The 10104-nt window shown below is 32.3% G+C and overlaps 1 long non-coding RNA gene across 11 annotated transcripts; it reads right to left on the bottom strand.

Annotated features, from left to right (window-relative positions):
• Positions 1–7389: 7389 nt before the first annotated feature.
• On the bottom strand, positions 7390–9253 carry LOC116006264. 11 transcript variants are annotated; one of them, XR_004095103.1, is made up of 6 exons: positions 8906–9253; positions 8801–8840; positions 8345–8412; positions 7989–8048; positions 7705–7776; positions 7390–7570 (listed from the first exon to the last, which is right to left on the bottom strand). It is a non-coding gene; the product is annotated as an uncharacterized LOC116006264 (long non-coding RNA). The 11 variants fall into 11 exon arrangements; XR_004095102.1 differs by having other exon boundaries at positions 8345–8697; XR_004095098.1 differs by having other exon boundaries at positions 8801–8854.
• Positions 9254–10104: the final 851 nt, after the last annotated feature.

Consider the following 10104-nt stretch of genomic DNA (forward strand, 5'->3'; position numbering starts at 1 on the left):
AAAAAAAAAAAAAAAAAAAAAAAAAAAAAAAAAAAAAAAGCCTTCTAGTCTTCTAGAACCTGACCCCAGTTGTTGGCTGAACCAAAACGTAACCAGCTGTTGTTGTTTATTCAAGAATCTTGAATTCCAATAATCAAACATTAATCTCTCGCTCACTTCTTTCATATGATCTCTTTGTGGTTCAAAGTCAACTCTTTTAATTAATGCTAAATTTTGAAGCTTCTAATCATCATTATACATAATTATAATTAAGTAAATCATGTCTGACATGATCACTAAGAGGTTCAAGATTGGAAGAACTGGTCTAGCTAGAAACGTACGTTTTAATTTTTAATTCACAATATATTATACTATACTAAATTAGCTGAAAATGAAATAATAATAATACATAATAATAATAATAATAATAATAATAATAATAATACTATAATTATTTCCTTAAAGTAATTTAATTAATAGTCATGCAACCTTATAATATTAATGCGTGACAATTCATTTTACCTAATTTTAGTAATATTTAGATTTCAAATCTTAGAGCATTTGAAAGGAATAATTAATCAAATTGCCCTTATAAGCCAAGTACTATCATTTATTATCTTTTCAAATGAAATGCCTCAACTTCAAGTCTCATCCCAATTGAGAATGTCAACATATCATGTTGAACACATTTACTTAGTAATAAGTAAAAAGGTTTAGGATGAATAAATAAATCCATTTCATGGGAAGTTAATGAACTGAAGGAGTTTAATTTATTGTTATATCAAGAGGTGAGCATTAGGAGGAAAAAATAACATTATTCTTTGATTTAAATTATGTGCTAAGAAATTTTGCGTTCTTTAAGGGAAAATGTTATTTTCTCGTATTAAAAATCACAACATAATGTTCTCTTATACTTGAAATATTCTTTACTTTATGGCAAAAGGGTCAAATAGACCCATGTACTAACACTGATTGTTCATCCAGCACCATGAACTAAAATATGGTCCATCTAAGTCATTATACTCCTAATTATTTTTCATCTAGCATTTTTAGCCCATTTCTAACAAGTAACCCATCTAATTTGTTGACATGGAAAAAATAAAATAATAAAAAATAATTTCTTACAATGAAATAGGGTAGAAATCAAAGTTGTTATATAATGTTTTAATTACAGTGTACTGCACGACTGTGTATGTATAGTGGGATATTCAAAGTTGTTCAGCAATGAAATTCCATGAAAATCGATATATTAAAATTAAATATAATAACTTAAGATATTATATTGGGTAAATTTTATTATTTTTAAAAAATAATTTAATTTTTATATATCAATTTTCATGGAATCTCATTGTCGAACGACACTGAATACCCCGCTATACATATACAGTACACTCCGCTATACATACACAGTACACTGTAGTTGAAACTTTATATAGCAACTTTGATTTCTACCCTATTTCTTTCCAGGAAATCATCCAAAAATACAATATCTTAAGTTATTCAATTATCCAAAACTCCAAAAATATTAATTTATTTTTAAAATAAAATAAAATTTACCCAATACAATATATCTTAAGTTATTATAAAAATAATTTAATTTTCATATATCGATTTCCATGAAATCTCATTGCCGAACGATAGTGAATGTCCCGCTATACATACACTCATGTAGTTAAAACTTTATATAACAATTTTGATTTCTACCCTATTTCATTGCAAGAAATTATTTTTTTCATTAACGAAATATGGTAGAAATCATCCACAACATCCATATAAATAACATGTCATCATTTTTTCTAATTTTATTTTTCCATGTCATCAAATTAGATGGGTTACTTGTTAGAAATAGGCTAAAAATGCTAGATGAAAAATAATTAAGAGTATAATGACCTAGATGGACCATATTTTAGTTCATGGTGCTAGATGAATAATCAATGATAGTACATGGGCCTATTTGACCCTTTTGCCTTGCTTTATTTGTACCTGTGAATTGGTCGATTTTATAAAGAGCGCACTTATCTTTTTCATAGAGGAGCTAGATGCTCCCCGGGTGAACCCCTCCCCTCCAATCCAAAATATAAGATGAGAATGTTATGAAGTAAATTATAAGAGCATGTGAGGTAACTCTTATTTAAATGAATGTTAGATGCTCTTATTTCGGTTCGTTTACTTCATTTCTTTATTTTTCACTTTTCAATTTTTCAATTCTCTAAATCTTTTAATTTTCATTCCACATTCCTTCAGTTTTCCATTTCCCAAATTTTTTATTTCATTTTATAAATTAAAATTTTAAATAAAAATATTCAACAAACTAATACTAAATGTGTAAAAATGTAACAAAAGTTACAAACGCATATTACTAAATAAATTATAACTATTTCAATTACGCGAAGGGGAAAATGGAGGGGGAAATTGAATAATATTATAAAATAATTACATCCTTAACGTGCAAGTTATATGCATGTGTGTGTGTATATATATTTCAGCTAAAATGTGGTCAGGGCTTAATGTGTGGCCGGAGTGGATGCACCATTAGGTATGCAAAAACGCATCAAAAGTAATATATATATATATATATATATATATATATATATATATATATATATATTTATATTTATATATTTGGCTATCCAGTTAGCAAATATATGAAGTTAAGCTGCTAAAAATGTTAATTACTTTTTTTTTTCGGGTTCAGTGACTTATTTGGGAGTTATTTGAGTTCGATGGCTTAATTGTTGTTCCTAATAGTTTAGTGGCTTAAACGCACTAGCCTACGCAAAGGGATCAAGGAAATCAAGACCCACAAATTAAAAATTGCATTAATATAATTTCTTTTATCTTATAAAATCTTGCTTCCAAAATTTTAACACATCACGTCATCACATATCATTATCTCGTAAATAAAGTTATTTTTTCCTCTTAAGTTTAAATCCTATGAATAAAACTCTTTATTTTTATTGGGTGTCCATGAATTGGTTAGTCCTACCACAAGTTGAAGAAGAAATCTACTTAATAGTCAAATAATGAAAAATCTAATCAAATAATGTCACATTAAGATGTGAATATTAATTAGGAGGGATAACTTTACTCTTATCTTTGATTTACATAAAAGTTCGCCAGCGTTACTTGAAAGTGCATTTTGGGTGAAACTCACTTGTTACACCTACTAACAAAGAACCACAAGATGATATACCAATTCAGATTACTTATAGTTGACCGGCTCAAATCGAGAAAACCAAACATTACTCCTATCCTAATACGAAAATTAATTTGACTACTATGTGTGCTTGTATGTACTGTATGCTCACATACTAGTATAACTTATAAATGAGCACACACAACTATAACTAATAAATACTATATTAACAAATACATGACGGGTTAGATCAAGCTAAGAAAAATTACAAATACAGTCTTAGAATCTTAATAAAATCATCCAGCATGCACAAAGAGTGAAATCGTATTTCAAATCTTACATCAAACAAATAGAAATTATTATCCCTAGTTGCATTTTCCTCTATGTAAATGGAACCAAAGTCAATGAAATGTGCATGACTAAAATTGAGGTCATTGCAAGTAGTTGTTACAAGTTGATGTCACACTATATGATAGAAACATATGATTTGAACAATTATTATATATGTTGTCTAATGCAGTAATTATAATTATTGGAATTTTCCAAAGTGTTCAACGAGGTCTGCTAAAAGGTTCCAACTTCCAAGCCAGACTTAAGTACAACGCCACCATTTTTAATATCATGGAAAATGATTGATCATTTGGAAATTTGAAAATTTGCAATCCTATTAGGAGCAACTGGATGGGGCCCAAGATTAAATAGAAAAACAATGAATATATAAAAGTAAGAAAAGTATCAAACTCAATACCCACTACATGCAAATTCAACAATTTCTTATGAGAGACACCAGATAAAAAGGTGTGTTGTTACTATCATGAGCAAATTGTCATTTTGGTCCACTGACTATAGGGGTCCTATTAATTTGCATTCACGACTTTCAAAAGTGTTAATTGTATACCATGACTTTTGAATTTGTATCAATTTTGGTCACTCCGGCCAAATTGACGGCCAAATGTTGCCGGATTCTCTTAATCACTCCGTTCCGGCTTAATATAAGAGACAAAATTGTATTTTCCACTGTCTAATATTGCCCAACCCAAACCCCTATCCCCCAAACCCGGTTCAGCAATAAGTGGGCCACCATATAACAACAATATAAATGAGTGCTGTCCATCACCTCATACCTTCGAATTTTCTACTGGAATGGAGTTAAATACGGCACAACATCATGTTAATTATGGAGAAGTTTAAAAAAAAATTAAAATAAAATATATATATATATATATATATATATAAAGGTTAACAATCGAATGAAGCTTCCGTCTCGGTCCTTCCGATTTTTACGACGATGGAAACGCTGTCTTCGTCGGCGGCCGCCGCCGATCGGTTACCTCTCTGAGTCTCTCTTTACCGGGATCCAACGAAGCTCCACCGTTGATAAACCACCGTAATCACCCCTGCTTCCGCAAAGCTTCCAGTTCGCCACCCCACTGCCGCCTCAAACGGCGGAGAAGCCTCTCTTCAGCCCGGAGTTCTTGGTAGAGTTGCAGACAACGGCCTTTGTACGCAGGCTGAAGCAATTCAAAATGCGGCTACGCCTCCGCCGCCACCGCAACGTATCGGCATTTGGCATCGGCAAGATTAAAGTGTGGGGTTCTAAAATTGACCGTCTTTGTCTGTAGAATTTCGAATAATTTTGCAGAAATATACAGACTAGAGAGAGAAGAAAATCCGGGTCAAAATATTAACTGACTAAGCTGAACCGGGTTTGGGGATAGGGGTTGGGTTGGGTTATTTTGGACAGTGAAAAGTACAATTTTGCCCCTTATATTAAGCCAGAACAGAGGAATTAAGAGAATTCGGCGACATTTGGCCGCCAATTTGACCAGAGTGACCAAAATTGATACAAATTGAAAAGTCATGGTATGCAATTAACACTTTTGAAAGTCGTGGATGCAAATTAATAGGACCCCTATAGTCAGTAAACCAAAATGGCAATTTGCTCTACTATCATTTACGAAAACTTCACTACTAATTTTCATTTATAATAGTAAACATGACAACATGAGAACATGTTTGTCTTATGGTAAAATAACATATGGTATAATTTCAATCATTCATCTAGGGTGATTAGACGGACAATGCTGAAAATTTAGGAAAAATAAAGTGATATTTTCGTAATTATTACAAACTTTAGATGTCGATATAATTGATATAGTGCGTTTAAGATGTACTAATAGTGCACTCATGCTTTTATATATATATATATATATATATATATATATATATATATAGGGCACGCTCAAGTGATAACAGTTGCTCAAGAGAGAACTAAGAACCACTTATAGCCGTCCACATGTCCAGAATCAACCAATTAGATGTAATTTTTTTAAAAAAATGACACGGTGACATTTTTGCAAATAACTCAAATTTTGTTGTAAGTAAAATGCGTTACAAGTGCAAGTAACTTGCGCAAGTTTGCAAGTAAAAAGTGCAAGTAAAATCAATTACAAGTGCAGCTAGTTTCACTTACAAGTACAAGTAATTTTCCTTGGTAACATTGGTGCACCTAATGATAATGTCTTTCACATAGGTGCACTTAATGATAACATCGGTGCACTTAATATTGATACTCAGTGTTCATTTTACTTGCACTTGCATTATATGAAACTATTACTTGTACTTTTAACACAATTTTTTTTGAAATACTATTGACTCTGTTACAATGTAGTATCTGTTCATAAATACTTTTCTCAACCTACTGAAGCACAAAGAGACAACGCCCCTACTGGGGATCGAACCTGTGATTTCTCACTTTTAAAACAATTTACTTGCACTTCGATGATCAATTATTTACAAAAATATCACTGCATTTTTTTAAAAAAACCAGTGTTTCTGATCCATTAAATTTGAATACGTAGACCGCGTTGAGTGGTTCTTAGTTCTCTCCTAGACTACCCGTTCTCACCTGAACAGAGTCTTATATATATATATATATATATATATAGGATTGCGTTCAAATGAGAACGGTGCGCCCAGGAAAGAACTGAGAACGATTCGCAGTGCGCCACGTGTCCAGATGTAATTGCACCTAAGGTTATTACTAGGTACACTTAGGTGCATGAATGTTAACAAGGTAAATTACTTGCATTTGTAAGTGAAAATAGGTGCATAAATGCATATAAAATGTATTAAATGTGCAAGTAAAATGGACATTGAGTATGAATATTAAGTGCACCTAATGGTATAATTAGTTGCACCTAGGTGCACGAATGTTAACAAAGTAAATTACTTGCACTTGTAAGTGAAAATAGATGCACTTGTAAGTGATTTTACTTGCACTTTTTACTTGCAAATATGCACCAACTACTTGCACTTATAACACATTTACTTGCACCAAAGTTCGAGATATGTACGAAAATGTCACCGCGTCGTTTTTTTTTAAATTACATCTGATTCGTTGATCTGGACACGTACATGGCTGTAGATCGTTCTTATTTCTCTCATGAACAACCATTCTAATTAGAGCCCACCCACATACATACATATATATATATATATATATATATATATATATATATATATATATATATATTACATTATTTTAACTCATAAAATTCACAAAGATGGTTTTAGACCTTCCACACAGCTGAATGATAAGTTTCCCTCTTGTTAGTAGGTAATTTCTACATTTGGGCCGTTCGCTTGTTGGATGATAAGTTTATCCTTTCTTAGACCTGGCCAGCCATGGCCAGTCAAGCCCACTTCTCTCTGATATTGTAACTTTTTACCAATACAGTACATTACAAGTCTTATAAACTTGAAATGTATTTTATTATTTTATAACATGTTATTATATACGGAGTATGTCCTAAAAAGAAAATATATTTTCAAGAGTTCAATTCTTGCTAAGTGCTTACGCCCTCTTTGTCAAATCCATACCATAAGATCTTCTACTTTTTCTAGTGCGATTTATCTCTCATGTGTATACTGCTGGAAATCATCAGATTTCCGACCACCAAAACGTGGTCTGAAATGGCCTTAAATAGGTCAGAAATGGCTGTTCGACCACTTTTCCGACCAAATTGGGTGTCCCGAAAAACCTTCGTCGCTAATTCCGACCACCGGAGCCTGTGGTCGGAATTTCCGACCACTTTTCTCCTGTGGTCGAAAAAACGACCAACAGAACAACCAAGTGAGTCTGGGTTTTCCGACCACCAAGGCGGTCGGAAAACTGGAGGCCACAAATAAAAAAAAAATAATTTCACTACAGAGGATTCCTCTGTAGTGAAATGAATATATATATATATATATATTGTTGCAAGTAGGTAAGATAATTGTTGAAAGACATATACACATTTCATGAAGAGAATTATTCATGAATATACAATTGAACATTTAAAACATTCTAGAATTTAACTTCTTATTTAATCTCCAAACTATTACATGTCTGCAAACTATTATCTATGCATACTGCCACCAACATTGGACCAAAGGAGGAAGTGTGCAGTCAATCTGCAAAACAATCACAGAAAATAATAAGTTTCAGATAGTAGAGTCAAAATAAAGGTAGCACCTCTTTATTGTAATAGCAGAAAACACATGCAATAAAATTGATTGTAAAATAGATTTTATTAAAAAAGCCTTACCTCCTTGTGATAGCATTCTGGTTAGTCATATGCAAGTAGCAGATATAATAGAGGTTAGACCATTTAAGGTGTCTGAAAACACACATACACATAAATGCTTACACTTCAATAAAGTATGCATAAGTGAGGCAGAGATGAAAGAATGAAAGAGAAGCCAATTTAGAACTTACAATGACACTATATAAACATTAGAGCATTAGAATGCTGCAGAGACTCCAATTACTTCTTGACAAATGATTAGTAATAACAAGTGAGCACTAATAAGAAGTGAGCATTCAGGTTACCTTCCTGGTGGCCTGCAAATGCGGTGGCAACTGAAATAGTTCCATCCTTGGCTTCAACAACTGACCAAAAGAGAGAGAGAGATTAAAGTGATGATAAAAATCAAATTAAACAAAGAAAGGAGTAAATCTAATGAAGGAAAATTGCAGTATCACTTAGTTAACATGTAAGAAATAATATCATTCTTTTATGCCTATACATACTGAATTACACAAAGATCCTATTTTTTTAGGAGAAAGTTAAAAGCAATTATGAATCCTATGTAGTCCAGCTTTATACTGCAAGTGACTGGTAATCCAAAACCAAATATAGTACTACAATTAGTCACAGAGTAATTCAATTTCAAATTGCAACTCACTTTCAACACCATAATTCTTGCTTCTCTTCATCAGGAAACAAAGAATCATACTCAATGAAATTCACAGCCTGTGTAAATTGAAGGGAAAAAATGCACAACATAAGTTGCATTCAGGACTGGAATTCTCTACTACAACACTAAGCTCAGTTAGAAACAAATCAAGAAAGGCAACTTTGTAATAACAGCATACAACATATCAACAATAAGAAACTAATAGATAAAGGAGTTCAAAGAAGATAAAAGAGAAAAGTAAAAATTAAAAGCATTGAAATCAAAACAAACATTTACTTGGCCAAAGAAGAGAAACATCTGCTAGCAACCTTAGAAGGAAAGACTTAAACCACTAGCATAAGCTGGAAATATAAACAATTGAATTGCAGCAAAAACCAGTTGCAAGTACAAGACATAATATGATTTCAAAAATAATACAATGTCCGAAAGAAAAAAAAAATTTACCTTCTGAATGATTTAAATAGAACAAGATGGCAACACTCCCCTTTAGATCAGAAACTGCAGCTGTATCAACTCATTATGCAAAAACAAAAAAAAAAATAGACTTACCGTCTGAAGCTCGTCGTCGCCAGATCTGTTGTTTCCCCCTAGTAGTCGTCGTCGAGTAGTCGCCCGGAAGAGGTCTTCACTCAGAGACGGAAGCGAGGGGATGGGAGGACAGAGAAGGAGGAACTGGTGAAGAGATGGGAGAATGAGGCTGTCAAACCGCCGCCGCGTCTGAAGCTCGTCGCCGTCGTCGAATCTGCTGTGCTCTCAGCTCATCGTCGGCGAAGGAGATTGAGGACTTGAGGCGCGGAGGTCAGGATTTCCTGTGGCGGTTCGTGGTGGAGCTACATCTGGGAGAGTGCGAAGGGAGTGTGGAGGGTCAGAAGGGAGCGTGGGAGGTAGGGTTTTGTTTTATTATATTTTTAATGAAGCAAAAATTTGGAGAGCCAAGGAGGGAAAAGTAAATATTGGCGAAAATTTGGGGTTACATCTGATAATGGCGCCAATTTTTAATAATTATGGGTGAAATTTCAGCACAATTTTTTTTAGCATAATAATAATAATAATAATAATAATAATAATAATAATACCAACTTTAAAATAAACTTATTTTAAAATTTATATGTTCATAATTAAAAATAATTTATGATGATGACTACATTACGTGGGCTCAATACGCATGATTATGGACATATAAATAAATAAATAAATAAATAAATATATATATATATATATATATATATATACACACACACATATGTATATATGTATGTATGTATGTTCGTGAACATGTTCTCAAACATTATTAAACGAACACTAAACGAGTTTGTTTGTGAACACAATTAAACGAACACATACGAGATTGTTTACGATTTCTTATCAAACCAGCTTACAAATTTTCATACTTTGTTCGTTTATTAACCGAAATCTAAAATTTATATTGAACATCACAACATGTCAACGTACTACCAGTAAACTCTATGTGTCGTGGTCAATTGAAGAAATACAAATTAAAATTGAAACAAAAAAAAAAGAGTATGAGTGAAATAATTAATGATAATAAGATAAATCATGTGGTATTCATACTATTGAACAAAAATAACAACAACAGGAAGAACAAACAACAAAAAAAAAAAACAAAAACAAAAACAAAAAAAATTCCTACCACCTTGGAAAAGTGGTCGGGATTTCCGACCACACTTACATAGTGGTCGGCAAAACCGACCACAAGATGGCCGGAACTTAAGATGAATTAAAATTTT

The sequence above is a fragment of the Ipomoea triloba genome, chromosome 15, assembly GCF_003576645.1.
Source record: "Ipomoea triloba cultivar NCNSP0323 chromosome 15, ASM357664v1".
Lineage (NCBI taxonomy): Eukaryota > Viridiplantae > Streptophyta > Magnoliopsida > Solanales > Convolvulaceae > Ipomoea > Ipomoea triloba.